This window comes from Falco cherrug, chromosome 16, assembly GCF_023634085.1.
Source record: "Falco cherrug isolate bFalChe1 chromosome 16, bFalChe1.pri, whole genome shotgun sequence".
Classification (NCBI taxonomy): Eukaryota; Metazoa; Chordata; class Aves; order Falconiformes; family Falconidae; genus Falco; species Falco cherrug.
The window spans coordinates 8,300,196-8,314,511 of NC_073712.1; the positions used below are offsets into that span (position 1 = coordinate 8,300,196).

General features: G+C 44.6%; 1 protein-coding gene and 1 long non-coding RNA gene across 6 annotated transcripts in view; one reads left to right on the top strand and one right to left on the bottom strand.

Annotated features, from left to right (window-relative positions):
• KCND3 (potassium voltage-gated channel subfamily D member 3) overlaps positions 1 to 14,316 on the bottom strand; it is a 132,763-nt gene that overhangs the window by 111,854 nt on the left and 6,593 nt on the right. The gene's annotated exons all lie outside the window — the stretch shown is intronic.
• Positions 1 to 14,316, top strand: part of LOC114018078 (uncharacterized) — a 181,550-nt gene that overhangs the window by 28,663 nt on the left and 138,571 nt on the right. The window lies entirely within an intron of this gene.

A 14,316-nucleotide genomic window follows, 5' to 3' on the forward strand; every position in this document is an offset into this window, starting at 1 on the left:
TTGAATTTTACCGTAGTAGGGTGTGTTCAAGAGTATTTTAAAATGGGTTATATATTAAAAGCTCAAAAGCTTACATTATATTGTAACTTAAATGGACTGCGTTTGCTGCTATGTAACATTTTACATACCGTGTGCCAGTACTTGTCACAAAGCACATAAATTCCACTTTAGCAAGCTGCTGGTTTTAAAATACTTTGGCATACCCAACTGCCTGAGACACAGACGTCCGACTTTCTAATTCAAAGCACTGTGTGGTGCGCTGGCAAACTGGTTTTTCTTCTGGCAAAATGTATAGCTAATAATTTATTTAAACTGACAAATTATAGGCAGAGTCTAAGAAGAAGAAAGACCAGTACAGGGACAGAAATACTTGCAAGCACAGGACAGGTGAGGCAGGTGTGGAATAGACATCACTGCTTTGCCATCAGCAGCAACAGCCCGTCGCAGGCTGAGCTGGACGACAGCCCCTTGGCAGAGTCTGGTGAGATGTGTATGTGTTGCTTTACATGCATAGATACATTTCTTGGCTAGATGATTCTGCAGATTTATATTTATAGTATTTTAGTATTAAATAATACATCAGTGTCTGGGAAAGAAACAACTTTTGTTTGCATTTTGCTAAATCATTTTTGATCTTTCCCTGTAAAGCAGGAAAAACACAGACCTGTAGAATGTATTTTACTTTATCATCTATAATGATTTTTTTCACTATTCTGTCCTTTTATCTGTGAGAGGAGATTGAGTTCTCTGATGTTTTATTTAGATTGCATTGCATGTTTGGAAGCAAGCCATTTGAGCTGATTAGTGATACGTTTACTGTATGGCCCCTGTCAGGTCACCTCCTCCCTCTGGACTCTGGTCCTTCAGCTGTGTGGTGGAGATGGTGCATGTCTTGCAGCAGAGCTGTAACTGGAGTGATCCAAATGTGGGATGAGAGGGATATCTGACTCTGCATGTTTACCCGATTAAATCACAGATAGCTGGGGATTAAGTGTTTCAGAAGTTTTTCTATCTGTAAAGTTCATTGCCCAGTGGTTGGCAACTGCTGTTGCATGTCCAGAAGAGCAGAGCACAGTGAAGAAAACTTTGGATCTTTGTCATTTCACAGCCAGAGGTGGAATCCAAGTCTCCCTTGACTTTGAGGATTGTGGTACAGATTCATAGAGCTAACTGACAAATGCTAATGGGGTCCTTCCCAAACGCCTGCCAAAGGTTGCTATGGGAAGCACAAAGTTACCATCATTTTGCCTTGCTCACATGAAGCTTTTTGTCCTGAGTCATAGTCAGAGCTTGCACAGAAGCAAAAATGCTGCTGTACGTCCATTTATATCTTTCGCTGGTGATAGGACTGGGCGAGGGAAGTGGTTGTGGCTGCCTAAAACCCCTTCACCTCATCCCTTGGCAGTTACAGCTGGCCTTCAGGAGCCCATTAGCTAAGCCACCGTGACAGCCCATGAGGGACAAACACTGTCCAGAAATGCAGGACACGAGATCGCCTGCTTCGACTACATGTTTTGTGGTACCCTGTATCAGATGTGATGCTGACCCTCAGAGCAAGCGGTAGATCTTTCTGTGCAGCCCAGCAGTGAGGCTGAGAACAAGCTCAGAGTAATCAGTTAAATGGGACACGTGGAGGTAAAGAGAACCTTCTGCTAATTCTGCTTGGAGACACTCAACTGGCGCTGCTGGAGAACTCCCGCTCCTTTACTGGGCTGCACAAATACTATCAGCATTTGTTAGCGTTAAGCTTTCTGACGTTGTAAGGCAAGTTCAGCAGAGGTGCTGTTCCCACCATAGAGCTGTGCGGTGTCCCGTGTGCCTGCGTGCCACTGGGGCTGGCAGGCTCATCTGTCTGTGTGCCTGCACGTCCCCTGAAATTGCTGCTCCAAGTGAAAGGCACATTAGCCACGCTTATTTCCTACAAATCCTTGCCTGGTTTGCTTTTAGTCACCAATAGTTTTCATCATAAGTATTTCACATTGCAGATAAAGTGTTTAACACGCACGGACGTTCAGATAAATGCCCTTTCTCTCTAGATTGTCTGTGATGATTTAATGGGTGGATTTAATTTATTGTATAGTCAAATGCTATAGGTAGTGGATGTGCTGTCTGCCCACTCTGTTTTGATATTGCCAGGGAAGCAGTTATTAATGGCACGCAAATTCTGTCCAACCGTTTTCTGAAGTGCCTTGACTATACTATGTCTAATACTGTGAGCTGGAAATCACTGCTCTTCGCGGGATGTCCAAGGAAAGCACTGGTAAACATGAAAGATGAGATACAGCTCTGTGGAGGACCTGACACCAGAAGGCATCTCTTGCCATAATGACTTCCCCATAAAAGCAGTGCATAACATCTCCCAAATTACGCCCCGACCTATTCAAATCCACAGAGCCCAGTTTAGCTGTCAGTGACACTCGTTTTTCAGTGGTGTGACTCACTGACTGTAATGAAGTTACTCCCGATCCACATTGTGATCAGAGTGGGCAGAACCATCAAAAATTATTTATGTAGATGAAATTGCAAGGGGCTGTCAAAGCTGTCAATAAAGCAGTCCTGGAAGGATGCACATAGCCACAGCCTCGCCGAGTAGCAGGTTTTATGTACTGCAGCAGCAAACGAACCCTCTGGACACAGCTAACGAGGCAGCTACAGACGCCTCCTTTGTTTCTGACAAAAAATGAATCATAAAAGCTGCTGCAATTCATTTGCAGTTCACAGTACATTTGGTGCCAGACTTTCATGCTGCAATCAAGTGAATTTATACACTGACATGTACAAGTGAGCTGCGCGAATGTTTATTTACCCCGTGATGTACACTTGAGGGCATGCATGCATAGGTTTAAATACATATATTTTTAAAGACCCAACACCTGTTTTCTCCTAAAAATTTTTATCTCCTGCCAAAATTAGGAGATATTTTTTACGGTAGAGTTCAGACATTTTCCTTCCTTTTCCCTCTCCAAATGTTTTTTAGCTCTGCTCAGATGATGACAAAGGATGGACAAGGTGCAGTGTCTAAGAGTGGCACGACTAGAGGAACTGAATAGTTTAAACAATACTTCAGTATCTGCTGAAAATTGAAGAAAAAAAGAGAAAAAAAATGAATGCAAGCGTTGCTATGTAGAAGACAAAATTAAGATTTAAGGATTTTTCTTTCAACATCTGTAGATCTAATCTCCTTCTCTGAAATGTCATTTCCTCCTTTCACTTCCAAGCCAAAAGAATTGCAAACTGTGCTAAACAGCATGTGGATACATGATGGGCCATTCCTTACAGACTGGGCATTTCAAGACTCCTACTTTGCTGGGGTAGTAAACTGTTCCACAAGACAGCGTGGGTGTGAGATTCCTGTGGGCCATTTGCCCAAATGAATTTGCCCACCTCTAAATCGGCATCTGGTGTGACATACCTTCCCGGGCCACAAGAGCAAGATTGGGGTTTCAGATGGAGATCCACAGAGATGCACCATTTCGGGAACGTTTGTTCATATGAATGTGGAATGATTTTGGTGGGGAAGGAGCTCCGGCTGTTTCCTAGTCCAGCTCTGTGGTATCTCACATGGAGGGTGGAACAGACCTACGCTAATGCTGGAGGAAAGTTGTTAGGATGCGTGTGTGTTAACAAGTCTTGTTGGTGTGTATCCTTGTTTGTATCAGATTTTTTAAAAGAAAGGTCAAAACTGGAGAAGAGCCTCTACGGTTTGTTGCTTTTCTGATCCATCTTGACATCTACACCTTCAGGAAAGAATGTGACAATGACCGTGACTCCGCTCTTGAGCTACAGATATGTTGTCTGTGTGTAAACTGATAGAGCTGTTTATCTATCTGTTCAGAAGGCTTTCGCTAGGCTGGAAATCAAGCTTGTTCAATAGAGCTCGTTAGGTAATGGGCTTATTCACTAAGCTCATTAGTGGTGGAATTCATCCTGCTCAGTCCTCTGCAGCCCAAAATCTTGTATCCCTTCAGCCCAGCTTACTACTCATTTTGACCCTTAACAAGGGAGATGACTTTTACCTAATTTCATCTGGTTTGCATATTTTCATTCAACAGCTGTCTTGCTGAATGAATGTTTCTATTATTTAATCTGGCCTGCTATTCATCTGTAGCAGAAAAATATCTAAAAGGGCTGAAGTCTTTTGCATTTAGTGTGCCAAGGCTAGAATATGATGCCAACTCATTTCATGAACTGAAGCAGAGTGTCTGACTCAGTAGGACTCATCCTATTACATGATGGATGCTCCCTGGATTGATGAACAGACGGTTAGGCAGATGTAAGTAGGCAGGAAAACGAAAGAGGCACCAAGTAGAAGTTGTGATTGCCTCCTGTGAGCTGACCGTGATCGCCCATCTGTACATGATCTAGTGGTCTTGCAGGAAGTTTTAAAGCACATGCACGGCAGAAGCTAGGGATTTCATATTTTGGTTAATTATGCAGGAATCGGAGAGTGAGCTGGATAAAAAGGATATCTCCCAGGTGCAAAGCTGGGTGGGAGACAAAGTTCTAATTCTTCCTGAACCAGCAATAAAACTGAAATGTGTGACAGTGAAGGGTACGTGTTGGCAATAATGCTTCATTGATTCATGTTCAAAGGGGTAAATCTAAGTCCTGTTTCCACTCATTTCAGACACTGGTTACTAGAAAAAGCCTCTCATGCAGTGGAGTAACGGAGGTGTCAGAGTCTGTTAAATCGACAACAGCCTACTCCTATTTTCTCTCTGAAGAGGCAAGAAGAAGCAATTGGAGCTGTTCTCAGTTTAGTATTGATGACAAAAGGCCAAGAAACTATGTAAACCTCAAAAGACACTAAAACGGGATTATAACTGAGAATGGGTTCAGAAATCAATTGCAGAGAAGGAATCGGTTTATATGTGCACTAGCAGGTCGTGTGGCTCAACAGGAGCTGAGCTGGTGCAGAGGACCAAGCATATCCCTCCTGAGCACATCTCGGGGAGGATTAATTTTGGACTAGTCCCAGTCTGGTCCATGGACTGGATACCCATTAGCAGTAAGAGCACATGAGGTGCATTCCTGGAGTGCATCTTCCAGTCGCATTTCATGCAGAAGGAATGCAGTTCGCATGCTCTGAAACCTCTGCACTGTGAGCCAAACTGCAGCAAGGACAGGATGATTGAGTTTGCTTTCAAAGAGCGTTCCTGATCCAAGCTAAGACATCAACATGGATGGACTCTAGGAGAAAGCAGCTCAGAGCAGCTTTCTCTCATTTTAGCTTTCCTTTTGAAGATAGCTTACTTTTGCCAAGCATTAGGTTGCAGGAATAGCTGGCTTGATTATCTTTTCAATTGAAAAATAAAGTGCTATTTTTGTTCTTACCATAGTGACTGTAATTAATATTTAAGGAGGATGGTTCCCTTGTGCGCCAGGTCATACAAGTATAGGGTAAAAGTGTGTTCTGTTAATGACATGTTGTCTCCAAATCACACCCCAAAAGTGCATGTAGAGGATATAGACACGTGCTTGAGGATTATGGCAACTGGCTGAGAAAATAAGCAGAACTGAAGAATAGTAAGAAGTGTTTTCCTTAGTACAGAGAAGAAGAAAAGAGGCTGCCTGGTTGTGGGGTGAAATCTTGTCATCAAGGCTGTGCATTTGAATATTAAAGGCTGAAAGTGACTCAAGATTTTATCATCCACTGTTTTCACATCTGATGTGAAACCCTGCATCTACAGGCAAGATGAGAAAAACAGCAGCAGTTTGTGCCTTTTAGATGGCAAAGGGGTCACGTGTATGGAAAGAATGAAGTATGTGAAAAATAATTACCTGTAATAAGAAGCTAAGGGTGCTTCACAGCGTTGAGGATGTGTTGTTTGATTAACAGGAGCTGTTGGAAGTGAACCCAGCAGCTTTTGCTCCTGCCTGCTGCCAGGGAGGTTGGCCGAGGTTTGTGGGTGCTGGGCCGTTACTTCTGTCGTGCTGCCGCACGAGCATCCAGCAAACCTGTACGTGGGGCACGTGCAATAACAGCGCCTGCTGCCCCTCCATACGCGTTAAGACTTATAACTTGAATTATTTGACTTTGTTCCTGGGAGACCCCACGGCACCGTTGCACTGGGACCTCTGCATCTCTGTTTAAGCTTGGGTTTCAGGGGCCCGTCGCCTGGTTCCCTGGGACTACTCTCTTCAGAAGCAAACAATCCTTCTCAGGGGCTTTCTGGGGATGTACATCAGCCAAATTTTGCAAAGTCCTGAAGGCAAAAAGCTAAAGCTGATCTGTGTTTTAATTTTGCCGCAGATGGCACACCAAGATTAAAGCAGCAGGCTTCCCCAGGCGATCTGCTCAGTGGCTCTCCTGAACCCGAGCGGTGAAGAGCCTGCTCAGAAAATGACTTGAGTGGCTGCCCATTTTGGTTTGGTTGTTCTTGCAGATGCTTTTATAAGTGAGAGATAATTCATAGGCAGAGTGCCACTCTCCCATCAGGAGGAGCGCCAGCCGGTGACAATGCCATCGCAGCGCACGTCCCCAGACCAAGAGCCCCTCACGGCCCTGTGCAGAAAGTGAGAAAAAGTCCACAAGGCAGAGCCAGAACAAAAGAGTGAAATCATGAAAGAATGAGGGAAAGAAAGAGCCAGATGCTCCAGCATCATTTCTGAGGCGGCAAACCAGAACAAAAAGCCAGTAAAGACTTTCACCTTTTAAAGGAGTAATGAATTGTTTCCTCCTCTGGCAGGCAGTGATTTGACTTGCCACATGCCTCCTAGTAATTTCCCAGCAGGTTTTAATGTTGGAACAATGGCATTCTGTTAGATATTGATTTTAAAATAACTCTTCCACACTTAGTTGTAACTTTAAGAGGTGAATTACAGCCCTTGAATGTGCTCTAATGTAGCAATGGTAAATAGTTAAATAGGCACAATCTGTTTCTGCAGACGTTGCCTGTCCAGGAGAAGCAGAGCTGGGCTGAACCCTGCCTGTCTTCCTGGTCCATAGGAAAACCATCTGGCAGACTGCCTGCTCCGAAGGAAAATATTAATAAATTCACAATGGCTGCGGTGGAATTTGACAAAAAAACGCTGTGCTGGGTGTTGAAGGGGCAAGAGCAGGAGGGCAATGGGTAAATGACCTAATTGTAGCTCTTTTCTTCTTCAACTTCCATCGAGCTGTGATGCTCGCTGTGGGATGTCGCTGCGGCTGCCAGCACCTTTCGCTGAGCCTTGAGAGGCGGCCAGGGCCGGCCCGTGGCTCCGCTGGCTGCCAGGGTTATGCACACAAGCACGTTGCCAGAGCACTTCCATGAGCAGTGCAAAGCCCAGCTGCTCGCTTTGGGTATTGCCATTTTTGAGGCTTGTGCTGCATTAAAAATAAATAAACCTGCTATGTCCTCTGATAACGTGCTTTGGCAGCTCCGTCCCTCCGTACTTCTGCATGGACTGGCATGATGGTAGGAAGACGGAAGACGTGGCCCATGTTAAATGCAAATGGTGCACTGCTTCCACTGAAACCGTGCTGAGCTCCATGGTAACAGTGTCAATGTGCACTGGGGGTGCCGTGGTACCCCAGGCGGGAGTCCAGCTGCAAGTGTGATGGGTGGCAGGGAAGAGGTTTTGTTGATGTTGAGACAAAGTTTCTCTGTTTATTTTAGACTTTTTTGTATTTTCTTCCTTTAATTTTAATTAATGAGATGATTGCATTACAGTGCCTGGGCCACTCTTCCACAGCCTGGAAATAATCTGGGGTTTGTCGCAGGTATTCCCACGTTCTGGCTTCAGCCGCCCAGAGTGCACAGATCCCTTAAGAAATTTCAATAAAAATGTCTCACGTTGTTTTCCTAATATTGAATGGGGCAGGTGTTTCACTTCACATTCCGGTGCCCGGTGTAGATCCCTGCCGGCGAGGAAGCCGAGGCAGGGATGCGAAGTGCAGCCGGGTCTGGGGGCGCGGAGGGGCTGCGCAGCCATCTGGGCAGGGGATTAACCCCCGGGAAGAGGCGGCGGAGGCACCGGCCGCTCGGAAACTCCCTCTGTGCTGCCTCTGCTCCGCCATTCACACTGAAAACTGATTCCCACTGCATGGGCTGTAATCAGCTAAGAGATGTAATTAGTTTCGGCTAATTTGTTGCAGGGTCTTTAACTTCACTTCTCCTTTCCCTGCTTTATGACTGATGGACTGATGGTGGCTACTCTGTCCCTTATTTTCAGCTGATCTCTGTAAACTAATTACTTTTACTGGGTCAGCGCTGTTATGAAATTACCATTTTATGAGACTAAAAATAGCTGAGATCCAGTCAGCAAGCCAATCACTTCCCTTCATCTCCAATGAAAATACAATGTTATCTTTAATCTGTATTTCTCGGGGACTTACTGTCATACAAGCTAGTAAGAAAGGGGGGGAAAAAAAAGGAAGAGTAGTTTAGAAAAAATTCGTAAATCAGTTGCTATAGATGCGTCTCTGCCAAGGCTTCCATTGGTAAATTTAGCAGTTGCGTTACAGTTTTAGCCAGTACCATTACTTGGCCTTATTCAAAATAATTTGCTTCTCTCACAATGAGCTTACCCTAAAGGAAAGTTATTTTGTCTTGCACATTAAAAATGGTGTGTTTGTACATATGTGCAATCGGTATAAATGTTCAAAGCCAAAAAAAGCATGAGGACAGATAAATTATTTTTTTTTTAAGAGAGAGAGAGAAACTGACTGAATTCTGCTTGCTCTGAAAATAAATAAAGGTATAATATTTCTGGAGTTCTGGTTGAATACAAATAGCTCTAAAATGAGATGCTTGCCTGAGATTTACATCAAGACAGTGAAGAGAAGAGGTTGCATCTGTAGTTCCTGATACAAAGACGCACAATATCTGTAAACCCATTAGGAGAAGAAAATTGATACGCATTTGTATAGGATGAAGCTGGAGTCAAGAGGGTGAAAGCTCAAGAAAATGGCTTCTTTGTGTGGCTCCCTCAGTTCATTGTTTGATCGGACTTTCTGTATATTACATTTAAGCCGTTCTTTGGCCTGTGGGTATAAGAATTGTTGACTGTGTGGGAAACAGTGAGAGTGAGGAAATTTTAGCGCCTTGCTTTACAAAGGAGATATCCCACATCTCATCCCTCTTTCCATCGATGATGTTAAATATGCAAAGTAGTGTTTCTATTAAAGCAATTTCTCTGATTCAGTTTAACAGCAGTTACTGAAGTACTGACACGCACAGTATGATTGCTGGGCCAAACAGCAATCTTTCCGGAGAAGCCGGGAATGGCAGCGCTCCAGAGATGATTTATTATTTTCCTTACTTTGCAAGCTCCTCTTAGTTTGCATGAAGGAGGGTGAATGAAGGTTACTATCAGCTTGAGTGGTTTCAGTACTTTGTACTGGAGAAATAGCTGCAGAGAGATCTCTGTTTGCACGGTAGCTGGCAGTGCTTGCAAGAAACGTGGTCACTATTCAATAAGTTCATGCTAGTCCAGCTGTCAGCAGTTTGGCAGCAAGTATTTTCACATGCTATTTCACTGCTTACATTTCATACCCTTTCTCGCCCATGATTGAATACTAATAAAAATAAAGCCTGAGAAATAAGCAAAACAAAGAATGATGTTTCTTTCAGAGGGGTTGCTCAGGTGCCAGTTCTCCTGCGCTCACTCTGACCCACATTTTGCAGAAGCACAGGGTACCAGCTTCAACCGAGCCAAACCAAAATAGACCCCTACCCCCAAATCGCAGCCATCTAAGCACTCAACTAATCAAACCCGTAAGAAATTTCAGATCTTCCTCCAGATCAGGTGGTTGACATAACTAGGCCAGCACATCTGTTTTGTTGACTCCCTGGCGTTAACCTCGTTCCTTAAATGAATGATACAGAGAGGACTGTTGTCCAAGTGCACTGATGTATATCTTTCAAACTCATTGACCAGCGCAGCCAAGTCTGAAAGAGAGATAGCGTTCCCGAAACCATTATGTTCTTGCAAATTGTAAGGGAGCGAGTCAGACAGAGGACAGATTCTCCTAGGACCACCCTGCTCCTAGGACCACCCCGCGGGCATTGATCTGTGGGAGCTCAGCCTTCGTTAGGCAACAGAAAATCACACAGCATGTCCCTCAGCTCAAATCAGAACAAAACCCGTCAACAACCTCTGTCCCTTGGTCCGCGGTACTGCTGGTTTCTGGACACACATGACCCAAAGCTCTCATGACGATTCCCTCCAGGACATACTGCAGGTTGTTCACCCTCCAGTCTGCTGCCTGCTGTGATGGGGATGGGGGATGCTGGCACCGCCAGCTGCAGGTGTCAGCGTTCTGCTCTGGCACCAGCCCGGGGCATGGCGGGGGGCCCGGACGCGATGCTCTGCAGGGCCCCTGGGAGCCCCTCCGTGCCCCAGGGTGGTGCAGGTAGATGTGACACTTTGCTTCTCACAACTACAATTTCCAGTCTGCACTGCAGGTCACACACTGCCCCAGAGGCTGAAACATACTGCTGTTGTCGGGTGAAATGAAAACAGCTATAAAAAGCTTAGAAAGATATGTGCTCTGGGCAAAAGCGGTGTTGGGTTTAGTAGCATGAGAGAGGTCTCACACCACAGCCGTGTTTGTGACATACTGATGGGCAGCAAAACGCGAGGCTGCCCCATCTGCAACCCAATGCTATTAAAGAGTGAATGAAACCAACGTGCTGGCAACAGCGTAACAAAATTTATGGTAATTAAACTGTCTCTATATAGATATAAAACCGGTGGCTGTTGCGTATCAAGTTAGCTAAAAACAAAGGCAGGGACATGAATGCTAAGGATGGAAGCCAGCACTGTGTTCCTCCGCCGCTTTCAGCAGCGCTTGTGTTACTGCGATGGAGGGTCCTGGGGGCCAAAACCTCCTGCAGAACAAAGGAAAGGAGCTGGCAAAGCTAGGATTTATTGTGTTGGTGTGTTAGACAGGGGCAACAGAGAGGATGGGTAGCTGTTGTCCTCTTGAGAAGAATGTTTCTGCATGAATTGGATAGCTGATTTTGAATTAATTTTGAATAGTTGTTTCAGTAATCCAGATTGATTTAAGATGCACCCAAGAATAATACTTTCATTATAAAACCTCCTGAGCAAAATTTAAATTGTGTTAAATTAAAAAAAGCCTCTGCTAAACCAGGGCTGATGAGCACAACAGAGGGATCAGAGATGCAGGGTCAGTATAATTTAATTCCTTTGCTTTGTTTCCCATTCCAGAAAAACCGTTGTACCTATCTCCTTGGGTTGTTAACTACCTAAGGAGCTTGCAAGCTGTCCTGGATTTCTCGAAACTGATTTGCATAGAAGCCCCACCAAAAGCAGCACTTACTCTATTTTATGCAGTGCTTCACCTTCAAGAAGAAATGCATTTTTATTGCTTTTCAATTATGGGTCAATCTGGAAATTCAATTGCAAGCCTAAAGATACTTGGGAATCTGGAATAACAGCAGCTGATGTAGAGTACAGTGGGAGAATTAATGCTTTCCTAATGCTAGCCTTGTGTGTTTGTTGCAAGTAAACTTTCCCTTTTTGTAGAAATGGAGCTAATTTTTTTCATGTCCTAATAACATGGGAAAAGTTATCCTGCATGCTCCAAATCACTTTTATAAGGCACTTTGTCACAAGCCATGGTAGAATTCCAGTGTCAGGGAAATGTTCACTTACCAGGTGTTAAATGTTTCAGTGTTCAAAACAAAAAATACATACGTGTGTGTATAGAGCTGAGTTAAAAACTATCGTGCTTTAGAATTTCTGGCTGAACTTTTAAAGGCAAATGTCAGAGAATATTTAAGATATTCATAAAAGCTCGGAGCGTTGCTGAAAGCAGCCAACCGGCAACCACTAACTCGGCGAAGTCTGATGTATTAAGAAGCACGTTAGAGACGCTGGCTGCATTTTTGGCAGCATGTGCCATAGGAATTGCTAGTACTCTCATTAGTAACAAGATCCTTCCAAATGTACTGAAATGACTTCTGAAGAGAGATGTATATGAAATATTGCATGAAAATGCCAGTCTGTCAAAACAGGAAGGATTTAGGGGGAAATGCAGGGGGGCAGATGTTAACCCACACCACATGGTGGGAGTCAGGAAGGTGGGAATGACCTGAGGCTAAAAGCTTTATTTCTAGGGGTTATGGATTTCGAGGCCTTGATGCCAAGCCGTGGGTGAGAGGTGTTCACATGAGCCCAGGGCTGGTGCTGGCCCTGCTGGCACCTCTGGCCCTGGCCTGCTCCGCTGGGACCCCACCACCATCCTCGCCACCTCCAAAGAGTGCCTCTCCGAGGGGGGCCGGCCGGGGCTCTGTGCAGCTGGTCTGGCAGGAGTTAGGGGGTTATGGCTCATGGTAGCAGCTTCTCATTCTAGCACCGGGTCTGGGCAAGCCAGAGGAGAGTGTTCGGCTTTGGGTGCTTGGATAAGGATAAGGGAGCGCTGGGGACCCGCTAAGTGGGGTCATGGGCAGACGGGTGTTGTCAGAGAGCACAGGGGCTCTTCGGGGTCTGCTGTTACCGAGCTTTCTGGGTTTCTTGTACATCTGTGGTAATGACACTAACATTACCTGATAGACTGTTTGCTAGAGACACCTCTTTTAATTAAAATTCTGCAACAAAAATCCCAAATCAGTAATACCAGAAGTTTAAGCTTTAAGGCTTTGACAGCATTTTATAGGTCCTTTTCCAGTGGACTCTTACAAAGCCGTGTTTAAATTCCTATCAACTCATTTAAAGCACTCCTTCATCTATAATTTCTTTGATTACAACAGATTGAGAACACTTTAAAGTCCTCAGGAACACTCTGGTTTGTCTATCCATGCGTTCAGAAAGGAAGGGAAAGAAAACACAACCCAGTCACTGCGCTGATGGGAACAGAGACTCAACCGCACTAGAGCCCATTCCGCATGTAATTCCTGACAGGGTTTGTTCCCAGCCAACACTGACCCCAACTCTCCTGTCGCAAAGACGTAACAACATACGTGTGACTGCACACAAGTGCTGTAGATGGAAAGATAGGTGTGAACGTTATTAAACAGAGACCAGAAAACAGGACTGTGTTTTCATGCTTTTCCCCGCTGTGGGGAGGATGCACAAACGAGCCACCCGAGACAGGTGTCCCTCTGAAGCTGCTCAGATACAGTGGTGGGGACAGGAGGGTGGGAACTGACCAGTATGGACCAGTCAGAGTATGGAAAGCTGAACTGCAGGGTAGGGGAGTGCTGGGATCCAAAGCCCTGCTTCGGTTTCTAAGCAAGCACGGACTTCTTTTCCACGGTAAGGACCTTAGTTTTGCCGTGTGAACTTGCAAACTTTGCTTAGATGTTAAAAAGGAGGAAAAAGAGATCTTTTGGTGACTATGACAAACATGTTCTACATTTTCAGTTAACGAAAAAATTCAGACTTGCAGTTGTCATATGCGCAGATTCTGCACCTTTCTGACAGCTGAATTATGATTTTAATAATTTAAAAGTGCTACTGTGAGCCTGTTCATGTATAATAGGCACAGAGAAGTGTTTAAAATCAAAAGCAGTTTAGAGAAAAAGTGGTCACCATATTGAGAATTGTCTACACCTGAATATTAAACTGTGTGAACTTTCCAGTGGGAAAACACTTTGCAAAGTAACTATAAACTTGGTATGTTGTTCTGATGTGTGAGAGATTGCATGCGGTCAGAACTTGGTGAGTGCCTGAAGCAGCAGCCTGTGATCCCCACTGTCTTTTACATAACCCCGCCAGGGTGAGGGCTTGGTCATTCTGCTTACAAAGGTTTTAGTTCAGAGCAACAGAAGCTCAAATCTATAATCTCAGTAGAAACATCTGTAAGACAGAAATGAAATATAAGGGAAAAAAGCACCCTCTAGGCTATATTCCCCTTGCTTTGATATCATTGTCTTTGTACCTCTGCGTGGGAATGTTTGAAATTCTACTGCAACAGCACACTCGTATTATTTTTTAAACTTGCAACTAAACACAGACAAGAGGCCTGTATCCTGCTCAATTAAGTAAAAAACAGTTCATGTCCTGGAGATCACCAACTATTTTCACAATATCCATTTGAATTCAGCAAATCTATAGTTCCCGGCATGTCAAATGAAGAAACAGTGACCGACATCGCAAAGAGAGACAACATATACATCAGCAACTTTGTGTAAAATCTATGGCTCGAACGCGTGTCTGAAAAAGACGTAAGCTCTAACTGCCAGCTCCCCTGCGCTCACGTTAACTTCTCGCTCCTGCCGAAGGCGTGCGAACCAGGACCTGCCACTCCACAGCCTTGCTCCTCCTGCACTCATTTACTGTTGCGTGAAGCATTTGTCGAGTGGGTGTAAGTGCTTTTTCCGTTTTATACAACTTCACATAAGCATAAATTGCAGACGTTGT